Source organism: Ipomoea nil, unplaced genomic scaffold, assembly GCF_001879475.1.
Source record: "Ipomoea nil cultivar Tokyo-kokei standard unplaced genomic scaffold, Asagao_1.1 scaffold3100, whole genome shotgun sequence".
NCBI lineage: Eukaryota > Viridiplantae > Streptophyta > Magnoliopsida > Solanales > Convolvulaceae > Ipomoea > Ipomoea nil.
In genome coordinates, this window is record NW_017619528.1 from 2906403 (window position 1) to 2922175 (window position 15773).

Sequence of the window (15773 nt, forward strand, 5' to 3'; positions counted from 1 at the left end):
TGAGCCGGATTGCACATTTTGTGAAATGAGCAAAAATAAGGAATGGCAGGTTCAATCACATGTTAGGATTCGGGTTACTCATTGGAGAGATTATCAAGAGAAAAGGTTTGCCAATGAGGGCTAGAAAACCATTTGGGAATAACCGAATACTCTTCAAAGACCATGAGGTCTCAATTGAGTCCAATCCCAAAAGAAAAAGAAAACCGAGAGGAATTCCAACTAGAAAAAGGCCAGTAGCAGAAATCCTTAGTTTAAACCCTCAACCCACACCCCAACCTCTTGAAAATCCTAACCCTAGTCACGAACCAAATTCAAGCCAAAATCCTAACTCAAGCCAAAATCCTACCACAAGCCAAAATCTCACCATGAGTCACAATCCCACATCAAACTTTAATCCCAACACAAGCCAAAGTAACTTGAACCCTTTTTCCTGAATAGCCGAAATGGAGATAGTGATGAATGAGGAAATATATCAAGTTGATGGACTTGATTTGACATTGGTGAATGAATATCATAGAGTTCTTGATTGGAGAAATTGGAGACTTGGTTCTTATCAAGAGTTGATGACAAGAGGACCGAGTATGCAAGAAGAAGAAACATTTTCTTTGAATTGGATTGGCAGTTTTGATGTTGGCCATACAACATTGATTTCTACCGTAAATGGAGCATTTGTGAGTAAATTAAAAGCCAAGTTGGCCGAGACTTTTCATGACAACACAGTCCAAGGAAACATGCCAACTGAAGATGATTTTTTAGTTGACATTGATGAGTTTGTTCAACCTATTGAGGTTACAAGAAACGAAGAAGAGGAGAATGTCACACATGGTGTACATTTGATAGACAGTGGTCTATATGATGTTAGTGTGTTGAATCAAACAGAAATTAGCCAAGAACATCATGCCATGCAAGTCAGCCACCATACGGAGGAAATTCAATCAATTCATGTAGAAAGTATGCAAGGTGACACACACGTGTTACACACGCCAGAAAGAGAAGGGAATTTACTAGAAAATCAAGCACAATCTCACATGCTTGGAGATAATTCTGCTCAAGAAAGAGCAAGGTGTATTCCCGCAACCCAAGAAGATCAAAACATTGATGGCACAACCTCAAATGAAAGACTGAAAATCTGGAAAATGTTATACTAAGCCTTGTTGACCGAATGGAGAGTATGATTCAAGGTATCTACACTCATGTGGATAATGTTGTCAATACTCAAGGAGGAAAATTCGAAACATCATTTGATGAAAACCGAAGGAGTCAACAACACTTGATTGACACACATCAAGCACTTGAGAGACAAGTTGGTGGATTGAATACAAATGTCAAAGGGCAACTCAATGAGTTCTACATCCAACTGTCTCAAATCCTCAAAAATGCTGGAAAAGCAAATGAAGCAATTGCCGTGAATCAAAGTCAAGGGATTCTCAATGTGGTTCATCAACATGAGAAGCAGATTAGTGATGTTCACACAGATCTCATCTCCATCAATACCAAAGTGGGATGCCTTCGAGGTTCATATGAAAACATATCCGAATCTGTTTCATCTCTTTGTGAGTCAGTTTATACACTCATTGATTACGCCAAAAAGGGGGAAGAGAGATTCAGTCATTTGGAAGGCATGCTTGAAATGATTATGACTGCCATGGCTACCAGAAATGTTGGTACAAGCAGTAGTAGAGGAGGAGGAGGCAGATCTGCTGGCAGAAATATTGCTAGAAGCGGAGGTTTGGAGTATTGGTTCGGTGGTGGAGAGGCTGGCAGTCAAGGTGGATCAAGCAGCACAAATAACACTAACCGTTCATTTCGTGAAATTGTGCGTGCAGGTGGAAATCAAGAACAAATCAATTGGTACAACAAAGCAGCTCTCTATTTGGAATCCACACCAAGAGATGGTAGAGTTGAAATGCCAAGATTGGCAACTTTGAATGACCTACCAAAGGGAATGAAGAAAAGTAGTCCAAGTGACCAAAACTTGTGGGTTTCGAATGAGAACTTCAGGAGGATCAAAAGCTATGCTAGAGCTTTGATGATCATGGTTCTTAAAACTATATCAAAGTCAATGATGTCGAGCTTCAAAGTGATAGAAGTCTAGAAGAGTGCATCATATGGTATGAAGAAGGAATACTGCCCGGGGACAACATCATTGAAGCTTTCAACTATTATGTGATTGGGCAGGTATGCACCAATTATGCCATTAGTGACAATTTCATTGAAGTTCAAAATCATATAAATCTTGTGCTTGAAGAAAGGAGAAACAGAATCATCAATTGATTTGTATGTTTGTCACATTTTGTTTGTATGGTCCACGAACTTGAACTCATGATCATGGAACAATTTGCAATGATTCGAATTATCTGTTTATGATGCTATTAAGTTTTCCTTTTTTCTATTGATATTTTATTTGTCTTGAAAGGTAATAATTTTTAGCTTAGATTGTATCAAATCGCATAAATTGGAAAATTACAAAATTTCGTTATCATTAAGTCCAAAAATGCGAATAGGAACATAGTTGCTAAAAATACCTTTCCTAGAGTCAAAATCAATTGTTAAACTCGTCGGGGCTATGTCAAAAATTAATAAAATCGTTTGAAAAATAATTGTTTTTAAAAGACAAGCCAAATGACTGAGTATAGGTTTTGGCGTCATCAAAAAGGGGGAAAATTGATATGAATATTTTTGTAAGTTTTGATGAGCCAAATGTACTTTAGATCCCCTTAGTTTTAAGGTCTTTTAGTATAAGCATCATAAATCAGAATATCGAGTCAAAAGGAATCTACCATAGAAAGAACAAAATTAATTTGGGAAATTAATTTTGGTCCTACAAGTATTCATCCGAGAAAGAAGCATAAAGAAATGGCGTTGCAAGAAATGACTGGATAAGCCTAATGGCGAAATGGTAAAAGTCCTAACTCAAAATGATCATACTCGAGATCGATTCCCCCCCTCCCCCCCTCAAGGACTTATTTTTTACAAGTCAAGAATTCAGACAAGCACAATGTTGCCAAAGGAGCACAATGTCTGAAAGGAGCACGATGCGGTCAAGCACAATGTCTGAAAGGAGCACAATGTTCTAAAGGTTCACAATGTGAACAAGCACGATGTTTCCAAAGGAGCACGATGTGACCAAATCAGAAAAGCACAATGTTCAAGTCAAACTAGTAAGAAGTGTACAAGTCAAAGGAGCACAATGTGGCAAAGAAGCAAGATGTTCAGAAAATGTATAAATTCGAAGGAATTTATTTTGGATCAGCCCACATGCCACAAGAATCCAAAATTACATGAAGATATTTGATCAGAACGGAAAAATATTTATGAAGACATGAATATAAAAACTTATCCTAGAAATAAATTCTATCAGATGAATTTATATCAAAGATTCGTTGGATATTCAAATTGGCAACAAAAATAATATTTTAAGAAACAACTTGAAAATCAAGTTGAGATAAAATATTATTTTGTCAGGCAAGTTGACAATCAAATCAAAATTGAAGATCTACTATTGTCAACAATATCAGGCTATGAAGGTTCAAATTTCAAATATCAAATTATCCCACTCCAACGGATATATTTGATTGCCTATAAAAAGCCATGAAGGCTTGAAGACAAGAGATAGAGGTGAATACACACGGATAAACAAGTGCAAAATTCGAAAAGTGCAAGTGCTCACATATTCATTAGAGACTTAGTCTGAATAGTCTCAAAACTAGTTGGAGAGAGATACAATTACCTTTGTATTTGTAATTGTAAAAAGAGTATAGCTGTGTGCAAAATACTCTAGTGAGTGTAGCTGTGTGAAAAACACTCGTAGTTGCTAAGTGTAGCTGTGTGCAAGACACTTAGTTGGCGTTGAGTATAGCTGTGTGCGAAATACTCGGAGTTGAGTGTAGCTGTGTGCGAGACACTCGGAGTTGGGTGTAGCTGTGTGCAAGACATCCGGAAGAAGTGCTTGTGTAGCGCTTATTCACTATTGTAACTGTGTGTGGAAAATAGTGAATTACTCCTAGAAGTGAATGGAGTAAAGTGGACTAGGAAAATTACGCCACTTCCGAACCACTATAAATTGCCTCTCTCATTTACATACCGCACTTACATAATCTGCTCTATCTATCTATCTTATCCGACTAACCCGTTTACTATTCACAGTTAATCTTAATCATCCGGGTTTAGTGTGTTTTCACGTATGCATTTGACTCAAACTTCTCAAGCTTAAATATTGAATCATTCTAAGCAAGTTTGACGTGTTGCATGTAACGTTCGTTACACGGTCGACGTGACACGATATTTATTTACAATCTTGAATATTATTGTTACATATTGAGTAAACCATCTCCTTTAAATATCTCTGTCACTTTACATATCATCTGTACCCATCTTACATGCACATTTAAATTATTGGTTGGGCATAACTCTTTACATACTATTATTCCGCTGTGCAGTTCAAACTTACTCTATTTACTTGTTACTTAGAGTTGAAGTTACCAAAGAGTTATTTATTTTGAAAAACCTTGAAAGTCTATTCACCCCCCCCCCCCCCCTCTAGACTTTCACCACCCTATCGGGACCAACACGATCCACTAGGCAACACAATAGGTACCAATTGCGTGCCATTAGCCACTAGTCTACTGGATCGTGAACCAAAGTTCTCCGGAGCACTATCGTGTGTCTTTGCAACTCCCATGGAGACAACATTTCCAACATTGCTGCCATCAACTGGCATCACGGAATGTGCGACATCGTTGCCGTTCTGACCATTAGAATGTGCACCACGAGCAACATTCACGGATCCAACACTTTTGGAATCCATCGATTTTTTCATTATCAAAAATATAAGGTTTTAAGATTGTTGGTGATAATGAACCAAAATCGATTTAATATCGCAAAATAATATTTATATATACACACACTAGTATATAAAATATTATTTGATATATATCCAAAAAAAAAAAATATATATATATATATATATATATATATATATATATATATATATATATAGGATTATATTCAGGTAAAAACATGTCTTAAAATACAAACGTGTGGATGCATCTAGATCGTTCAATTTTGGCTATCTGCGGTTAGGATTTGTTGTTATGGGTTTTGGAATTTAATTTAATTAAGTCTCGCGTGTTTGAGTGTTTTTATTGTTTTTATTTTTGCTCGGGGAATTTGGGGGTTTTAAGGTTATTTCTCTCTCTCAATAATTCCACTCGCGTAAAGTCGTCAGTCCCTATCCCATCTCGCGATCTCCATTGCGCGTCTCTCCACTCTCATCCAAAAGCGAAGCTCTCCATTCCTTCTTGCAGCTCTCCAACAATGAAGATGGTGCTGGCTGGGGACCACGATGGAGGAAAGCGGCGGGGACCACCGGATGCACGTATCGATCGAGGTAGGGTTTTTTTTCCCCCTTTTTGTCATTTTTGTGTTCTTGTTGTTTTTGTTTCCAAATCGCCGGTCTTGTATGTAATATGCCATCGAGGGCTAGGGGTGTTAGATGTTTCCTCACTCATTTTATCTGTTGTTTACTTGTTTTCTGTCCGTTTCGGCGGCTACCAGCAACTCAATTTTGCGGCGGTGGCTGTTTTTGTTTTTCGTTTTTTTTTTTCTAGAGAGAATCTTTTTTTTGGGTGGGGGGGGAGGGGGAGGGGAGGGGATGGTACGGATTGGTTGTGCATTAATTGGGTATTCTATGCAGTTTAGTGGTTTGGTGTTTAATTAGCTCGTTGCCTCGGTCGTCTCTTTGTCGTGGGTACAGGCTGTTATCGGACAAACATGGCTCTGTAATTGTGACCTTTGTTAGATTATTGACTGAAAATTGACTAATTATCTTGGTCTCTCGCTACAAGAAAACTCTGAAACATTAATTTCTTTTGTGATTAAAACTTATGTGTAATATGCTTTTGGGGTTAGTAAATTCTTTGCTTATAAAAAGGGTTTTACATTTTTCTTTTTAAGTTCAAAGTTTAGAGTTCTGTTGTTTTTGTATACAAAAAAGGTTAGTTCACTAGTTAGTGTTTTGAATTTTTCTATTGATGTATGTTGTTTATTTTTTTAAAATTTTTTTTTTAAAAATGTTTTGGTTTGTTTCCCAGTTGGTTTGTAGATGGAGGATGCTTTATTTTTTTAAAATGTTCTTGCATAAGACTGTGTACCCAGTTGGTTTTGAAAAGGTTTTTGCATAAGACTGTGTAGTAATCACAAAAGACAGTCAAAGTGTAAAACAACTAGTGATGAAATGCATATAGAAACATGAGATTTCAGTTAGGATACTTTGAAACTCCTAGAGCAACGGCTAATATATATCATTAATTGATTTGTTTCTTACGAAGACATGATATCTATTGCTTCAAATGTGCTCAGAAACACAGAATCGTAGCTGCAAACCGCAAATAAAACCATTAAATAATAAACTCTTTAGTCGGTCTACTTTCTGACTTGCATTAGTTTCTATGGTAGTTCTGGTAATGCTTGGTTTTATATGTTGTGGTTTTGGAGTTGATGTAGTAGGTGGGTTAGCGTGATCAGTGATAGCGGGTGTGGTTGTATATATGCATATTATCGTTTACTTGTGTGCATGGTGTTATCAAATTGGATGCTAAAGTGTTATGTTGTATGAATCGGTGTGTGTAATTTTTGTGTTCTTTTTGTGCACTCAAAACGGGTATATCCAATACGTGTGCGTGATTGTTCTGGTGTGTGTGCACGACAGATTCGTTTGTGCTTGGCGTAGGCAGAATGGATGCTAAGAGCACTTGATTTGATGCGTTGCTCTGTGCAATGATATGATTGTATTATTTTTGTGCAGTCATATCTGGTTTATCTCATAGGTATGCGCGTGAATGTGCTGGAGAGTGTGTGCACCTCAGTATTTTAATGTACCATTATGTATTTGGGTGTTGTTCTGTTTTATTATTGGGGGGAAAGTTGGTGATTTCTTGTGTTATGTGGTTGTTGCAGGTAAGAGGTCCAAGGGTTCGCAGCATGAACCTGGTGCCTCCCAAAGTTGTGTATGCTTGCTGAATTTTACAAAACCAGCCACCCACCCAAGTCAGCAATATGTGCAAGTTTGGATGAAAATGTCCTAACAAGATTCGAAGAATAAGATCAATTGTGGCGTGTATCTCATGCGTCACATGGAGACTTATGTTGGGCAAGTCGTGTCAAAATGGGATTGTGGGTTAACCAAAGGAGACACTAGTAAGCTTCACAAATTAAGGCTTCAATAGATGAAGGATATTGTGGTCTCTAAATACAATGCGTACAGATCAACGAATTTAGCTTGGGCATACCAACATATTTTGGGCCCTCCGCTTTCCATTTATGGGTGCACTTCCCACTGTTTAGGATATGATTAGCTAGACTTGTGATTGTTTAAACATTAATCTTAAGTTTTTTGCCATGTGGGTCTTCTGTAGGGTTTTTGGTATTTTTACACTTTGTATATACCTACAGTATATTAGTCTGTCCCTTGGAAATATTTTGATGGCTATCCAGTGTGTATTATGGTTTTGTTGCCTCACAGTTGGCACATTTAAAATTGGTTTATGTTTGTTTTTGAAGTTAATATTCTACACAGTTTGCACCTAGTTGTAACGATATTTAGTTGTTGCCTTTAGTTTGGAGACCTCTGCACGCAACTTTGCTATTGTGTGTGTGAGTAGGTGGATTTTATGCTGCATGCACACAGGTTAATTTAACTATGCACATCTGTGTGTTCATGTGTTAGCTAGTGTGCACAATACGCTTAACAATTTTGCCATAATTTAATTACCCTTCCAAAACTGAGGCATGCACCCACGTAAACCCACCCATGCTCAAACCTATTTCCCCATTACCACTGTGTGCACACGCACTGCTTTCTATGTGCACCTATACACGCTTTCATTCCAATCTGTATACGCCTTCATACATGTCTGCAATCCATTAATTACCATTACTATTATGCACCAGAACCTGCTTTTTAAAAAAAAAAATAATCTAAATGCACACATTCCATCTAATCATAATCATAATGTAATTTATATTCAAACATCTCAATTAGGTTCACTGTAAATAGTTTTGAACGCAATGATTGCAAAAAAAAAAAAAAAAAAAAAAAAAAAAAAAAAAACATGTCTTCAAAAATAATGATAACAGAACTATACTAAACGAATACTAATTTGTCCAAACAATTGTGTGTGCTTTATGCTATATTGGTGTTGATGTTATATTCCTTTTTACTTTGGCTTATAACCTTCACATGAGCATACCATGTATTTAATCACTACTTCTACTTCTCTAGTTTTATGCATCGTGTTGCTTCTGACATCAAAGCCAACCATGGTAGCATATGCCCGGTAGAATTCAATTCCTTGTTCTACTTCAAATCGTTGCCAACATATGGTATATTTTTCTCGTCACTAGTAAGGCACCACTATTTTGTTCCGTTTGGGTATACGTTCATGACACATTCATGTAGTCCTGCTCCAGATTGCACCTCGCCTGTAACGATAACATTAAATGTTTAGACGTCAATTACGGCAAAAAAAAAAAAAAAAAAAAAAAAAAAAACAAGACAAAAAAAAAACACACACACACAAACACGTGCACACATTATATCCCAGTTGCGCACATAGACTAACATAGGCACACAATGGTGAACATACAACAATTTGTGTGTGCACGGATATTACTCTATGATTCTGTAGATTCCCTTAAACCACCACCAGTTCCGATCAACTATGGCTTCTAAAGTCCCCTTTCTACTCACAATGCATACCCCCACCATCAAAATATCAAAAGCGCATGCAGTAAACAAATTGCATACAAATTCACACCTACGTCGTCCCATAATGGTGATCAACTGGCCGTATTCATTACCTAAGTGATGCTTCTCCCTGTGCGCAGAATTGGCTTCCTTCTCTTCTCACCGCCAAACAATTTCCGGTTTACATCTCTGCAAGCGTTATCCGATACCAATTGCATAGTCAAGTCCTACCATAATTATACTTCCTCTAATCCGGTGAAATATCCATTAAAAATATAATCCATAATTAGATTGTGATTATATTCCCATAATTACCCTTTTTTAATCAGACCCAACTTCCTTAATTCCTAAATTCCTCTTCATCTAATCCATCCGTTTGCTCTAATCCAATGGCCTAAAACTGTCCACACGTTTGTATTTTAAGGGTATTTGCATGTGAATGCAACCCTATATATATATATATATATATATATATATATATATATATATATATATATATATATATAAGATCACCATGGTTATATGCATGAATATCTACGGAAAAGATACATACATATTAACCAAATGGAACTTATAATCCACAGATTATAATTCCAACCAAACTATATCAAAAAGAGAGGATTTTTTCTTAGAAGCATAATCCAAGACCGAAACCTTATTTGCCACCTTTTTAGCGTGAGTCAATAGACCACTCTTTCCTTAAAACCTTATTTGCCACCTCACAACAGTGCTAGGAGCGTCGTGGCCTAGGTTTCCCAGGATAAAACGCGCTACGGTTCGAAGTTTGAGCACCCAAACGAACGAACCCGGCGAACTAAAGCAAAGCCTTGAACACAGTTAGGCTAAAGAAAGGAGTAGAAACAAAAGGATTTTTAAGCTGAAAAAGTATATTTCTTGTTGTGTGCTTGTACACTGTGTCGTTAAAAGACTTCTGCCCTCTACCCCTTCTTATATAGGGGAGGAGTACTTAATAGCATGCCCTCGAACCCAAGCGGCTAGTGTGTTTGTTGGAAAAATGATACCGAAAGTTGGCATAACTTAGCCCGCAAGGCCAGCCAATTTTCAGACGACATTCGTGCCCGCAGGTGCCGGCGCACATGAGCTCGGGCTTGAATCAAGCCTGTTTGATCTCGTTTTTAGTTGGAATTTGATTAGCACCCCCCCCCCCCCCCCCCCCCCCCCCGCGCGCACGCGCGCACGCGCGAAAGCCTCTATGCTATACAATTCTACAAGCTCCAAATGAGCTCTTGTATAAAATGGGGGTCAAATCTTCTTTCCAAACCAATATATGACAAAGCTCATTTTTCCCTTCATTTTTCCAACTCAATGGGTCTACTTTGAGAATCAATATCTCATTCACCCATTATCCGTTTTGAGCGTACAATATATCAATCTCTTCGTCTCACTACGAAGAATCCAAATCCACTTTGACTTGACCCAAATCGAAAGTGGACCCCACTGATAATTATACCACAAAATAGCCACTTAAAATGCTATTTTAATGCTATTTTTCCAACAATATACGCTAGTATTTTCTATGCGCGATGATCAAAAAATAGGTTCCCAATATTAATAGTTTATATTAAAATTTTATACTTATTTATATTTTAAAAATTTATATTATTGTAAATAATAATAATATAATTTTTTTTTATAAATTTGATATTTATATTTTTGGAAATAATTAACATATAACTCCTAAATATAATGTGTATATATAATTATTATTGAATAAGTTAAGAAAATATATGGTGGATGCATGTGCATGATAACAATAATGGAAAAGATAACGAAAGTTATAACAGTAAAGGTATGTTTGTCCAAAATATTGTATAGTAGTACAACTCTTATAGCTTAATGTATAAAAGAAATGTACCGGAAAAACGGACATAAATAAAGGTATAACCTTCATTAACACTTATTAGTTTTTAGATATATATATATATATATATATATATATATATATATATATATATATATATATATATATATATGTATGTATGTATATATATATATATGTATGTATATATATATATGTATATATATATATATGTATATATATATAATTGGGTTCTGGTGCGATTGGTAACCCCAAGTGCGGTTGTGGGGTTAAATCTGAGTCATTGATCTTGCTTAAATCAAGGTCTAGGATTACCAAAATTTAAAAAAAAAAATAAAAACGCAGTGACAATTTGGTAATTTTTGCATCTAAGTCAAATTTAAGGTGCGCGCGTTTTGTGCTTAAGGTGCGTGAGATTTGTGCTTAAGGTGCGTGAGTTTTGTGCTTAATGTGCGTAAGTTTGTGCTTAAGGTGCGTGGGTTTTGTGCTTAATGTGAGTAGTTGTTAAAACTTAAAGTGCGTGGGTTTTGTGCTTAAGGTGCATGAGATTTGTGCTTAAGGTGCGTGGGTTTTGTGCTTAATGTGCGTGAGTTTGTGCTTAAGGTGCGTGGCTTTATGCTTAATGTGAGTAGTCGGTAAAAGTTAAAGTGCGTGGATTGGGTGCTTAAGGTGCGTGAGATTTGTGCTTAAAGTGCGTGGATTTTGTGCTTAATGTGCATGAGTTTGTGCTTAATGTGAGCTGATAGATACCCCAAATCAGCCGCCTAGACGGGAGGCCAGACAAGGCAGCCAGATCTACACGCAATGCGTTACTTGATGGAAGGAAGATCTCCGGAGACCTCTCGAACACAGTACAGGACGCCCTAAAGTGGCAGCGACTCACCTCCTAGCAGCCAGCCCGCGAGCCGGTGTAACACCCCCTAAAAACATGCTATTTTAAAGTCTTAAACATGCAGATAACTAAACCAAACAACAATCACAGCGGAAGACTGAAAGATAGATGTATATGAATAAACTGGAATACGAGGTGCTATGCCACGTCCACCAAAGAGATGAACGCACAGGCAACATCTGCAATGTTTAAATCTAAACCCATTGTCTCATTGTTCTACATCTAAACTAGCATACAGGCCACCAAACGAAAGGGAGAAGCTATACTAGCAAGTACTAGACCACGCACTCGCCTAGACATCACCTGAAAGAACACAATAAACATGGGACGACGCCCGGTCAGCGAATAATGCTGGTAACCCACCAATACATGTGAAATAACATACATAGGTAAGATATAAGTTGTAAAGCCATTTTCGAAACGGAATACATAAGTATATAAGTACAAAACCAAGAGTAATAGTCAACACAAGACTTAGCACTCTCAACAAGAACACGGGAACACATCCCAAGACCACAAGGACAACAACAACTCAAAAGGATAAACACAATACCAATGGCAACACATGCCTAGGCACCACATGCCTTTGTGACTACACACGTCACAAGAAGAGAACTCACAACAACGGCTACAGAAGCCCTCGTGACATCACCCATCCGGAGTTGATATGCCTTCCTTATGCCCGGTTCTAACCTTATGGCTACCCCCAACCTTATATCTAGTTCCAACCTTTACCTCCAGGACCCCTGTACACCAAGTCCAACCTTATTCCTCCGGGAACCGTCGTTCCCCCTCCAACAGAACCACCGATTTCATAGTACACGAGGGTACCGATCACACACATGGCAACACATGCCACCCAAGAATCACGTGAACCTTACACAAAGGTCACAACTCCATAATCACGTCATGGCCACCACGAGGACCACTGCAATACCTTGGTGACTAGTGTCCCAAACCACTAATCGTGCAATCCAGGTAAAGCCACACACGCATCACACCACAACAGGAATCAATCAACGGACCACAACGAAGATATGAAACCATACTCAATCAAGGAATGGGTCACAGCCCAACAATAACAACGATGATTAACACAAGTTATCATCAACCAATAAGAAGGTACAAACAACACACACACTAGCATTTAAACACCGAACTAGCATGCTTATCAAACGGGTAAACCAAACATAGTTTCGAAGAACACACAAGACCCATCACGGTTCAACGAAACACAATGTTGAACACTTAGCACGATTCAAGACACCAAAACCTACATGGAATCCTACCATATATCTCTAGACATATGAAACATCAAGAAGACACTCAAATAGTTCCACAAAAGAACATCAGGAAGTCAAAAGACCAAATATCGAGTCAAAAGAATCACGGGGAACAAACCTCGATCCAACACCAAAGTGTTCCCCGCAGGTGGACCCACGGGTAGGCTCCCACCCGTGGTTCCGCCCGCGGGTACACTACACACCGGCCATATGTTCCCCGCGGGTGGGCGGCGGGTTGGAGCTCTACCCGTCATTCCGCCCGCGGGTACGTATACCTGCACAAGTAATCCCTTCGGGGATTTTCAACTCCAAGCTCAAATTCAAATCCAAAACATGCTAAATCTCACCAAATACAACAAAATGACTTGAATCAAAGGAATAGCCAAGCAATGGCACACAAGAACCCTAAACACAAGCTCTAGATATGCATTTTCACAAGACAATGCATAAACACTCACATTTCATAGCAAAACACATGTAGAATCCAAGAAATATTCACATAGGTAAGCAAAATAGATTTTGTAGAGCATGGGTTACCTCTTGTAGACTAAAGACTTCACTTTACACCTCAACAAGCTCCTCACAAGGCTCACCTTCCAAACCCACTTCAAGAACATACCAAAAGATCATAAAGATCCTATCTTTAAGAAAAGACACCTTAGATAGTACTAAAAACACAAGATGAACTTAGATCTTACCCTCCTAGATGCCCAAATATATGAAAGGTTGAATCTTGGAAGCAACTCTTGAAGTTTTGGCAAGGCTCCAACTTGGGTTGGAAGAAAAGCTATCTACCTTTTTAGAGAGAAGGTGGAGCTAGATTTTTAGAAAGTGTAAGGAAAGAATGAAGGTGGTCTACTAGGTTAGGTTACAATACTAACACCAACTGAAAGGTCAAGAATACCCTTACTAACATAAGGAAGTGTAAGGGAACAAGGGAACTCCTTACAAAGCTTAAGGTACAACTTTGACTATGGGGTTGACTAGTCAATTACTAGTCCCCGACTATTGAATTTTCAGGATTTTAGGAATTAAATCACCAATTGAAATAGGATTAATTACTCAATTAATCCCTAAGTTGAATTTGGATTTCGGGGTGTCACAGCCGGCGCGTCCCCGGGCGGACTCTCAGAAGTGATGCGATTGGGGGACCAGTTACGGTGATCGGCGTGTCCCTGGGTGAACACCCCCACCGGGTTCGGTCGGGTCGCGAGCTGTCGTAGGCTCCCAAATTAAAACCTTACAAACGTAGTAGCGGGAGTAAGGGTCGGCCCCATGAGAAATAACTAGTTTAACTTTTGTGCTTAAGAAAATGATGGGGGGTGTGGAATATAACGAAAATAAAGATTTAATAAAAGAGAATTTAAATAAACAAGAAATTGAAATGAACGAATAATGCAATGAAAATAATATATTGAAAGCACTTATAATAGAAAACTTTGGTTAGTAAGGATCTACCACCAGAATTTAACACTGATCATTGATTCAAAAAGTAATTAATATGCAGTTGAATATTTGTCGTGAAATTATTTCATTTCCGTTTTCCCTTACTTGTAGGTAACTAAAGCACACGCGGTTTAATTACCCCTAACTACTAAATAATCTAAGACAACCGCTATAGATTTAATTTAATAGCAGCAATAGGAACTAGGAAAATCGACAAACTAAATAACACAAGCACAAGCGGTTGCATTTAATTTAAGAAATATTCTACCCGAGACCAATTATCACTAAGCCGTCAATAATTAACCTCAGTTGCTACTGAATATTAGAATAATTTGTAGCACAACATTAACTAATATAGCAAATAATTATATCAAACAAATAAATAACCCGTAGGCCTCCTAGCAATTAAATAATACAATTATTCAAATAATTTAGAAGAATATTTAATACTCAAATGCATAAAAAGCATATCTAATAAAAATAAATAAATAATTTTACAGCATAATCAATTCTGAGACTTCAATTCACTAAATCAAGCTAAAGAAATTACTCACAAATGGACATTGATAACAACTTTAAAAAATAATCTAGAGAGAGAAAGAATGAACGTTTTACAATAAAAAATTTCTACTATTTATATAATTCTCAAAATAAAAAAGCTATTTTCTACCACACATTTTCTATTTTTGCGCGGAACCACGAAATCGTCCGGAATTTTGGTCAACATTGCCGTCTAAATCTGCGCCGCAAGTTGTAATTTCCTTCACTTATTTTGTACGTGAGCTACTTTGGGAGAAAATAATTAGGTTATATATCTTTGGGCTTGAACTAGTTAAACAAATAAAGAAATTAGGTCTTTATTAAAGAACACTAAAATTGCAATCATGATTCTATGGACCATAGTCCACATAAGTTGTGTGGATCATATTTTACCTACTGTAAAATAATGTATGTTCAGTACAAAAATAATGTACATTTAATATAAAAATAATATACACTGTATTCAGGGAATGTACATTTCTTTGTTCTAAGTGTACACTATATTGTATATTGTACATTCAATACAAAAATAATGTACATTTAATATATTAAAAATGTACTTTTTGTTATGGTCCACATAACATTGGTCCACACAATAATTTGCCCTAAAATTGGACCTTTCATTTCGGCTCATAACTTACAAAAAAAAAAAAAAAAAAAAAAAAAAAAAAAAAAAAAAAAACTCAAGACTAAGCCCAAAAATTAGTATAAAATATTCATACTATATATAAAAACAAAATCCTGAACTTTAACTTCCCATCCAATTCCTAAAAAATCTCTCTTCCTAATAAAATATATTGTTTTCTACTTTCTCATTTGTACTATAAATATGGGTTAAAATTCTATTCTAATATTGTAAAATTGTGTAATACAATTCGTATTATAATCTATACTATATATGAAAACAAAATCCTGAACTTTAACTTCCCGCCCAATTCCTAAAAAATTGCGTCTCTACTATATATAAAAACAAAATCCTGAACTTTAACTTCCCGCCCAAGTCCTAAAAAATCGCGTCGCTAGACG

The 15773-nt window shown here is 37.0% G+C and overlaps 1 long non-coding RNA gene across 1 annotated transcript; it reads left to right on the forward strand.

The window, feature by feature from the left end:
* The first annotated feature begins 5197 nt into the window (after positions 1-5197).
* On the forward strand, positions 5198-7432 carry LOC109166440. Its single transcript, XR_002051659.1, has 2 exons — positions 5198-5389; positions 6958-7432. It is a non-coding gene; the product is annotated as an uncharacterized LOC109166440 (long non-coding RNA).
* Positions 7433-15773: the final 8341 nt, after the last annotated feature.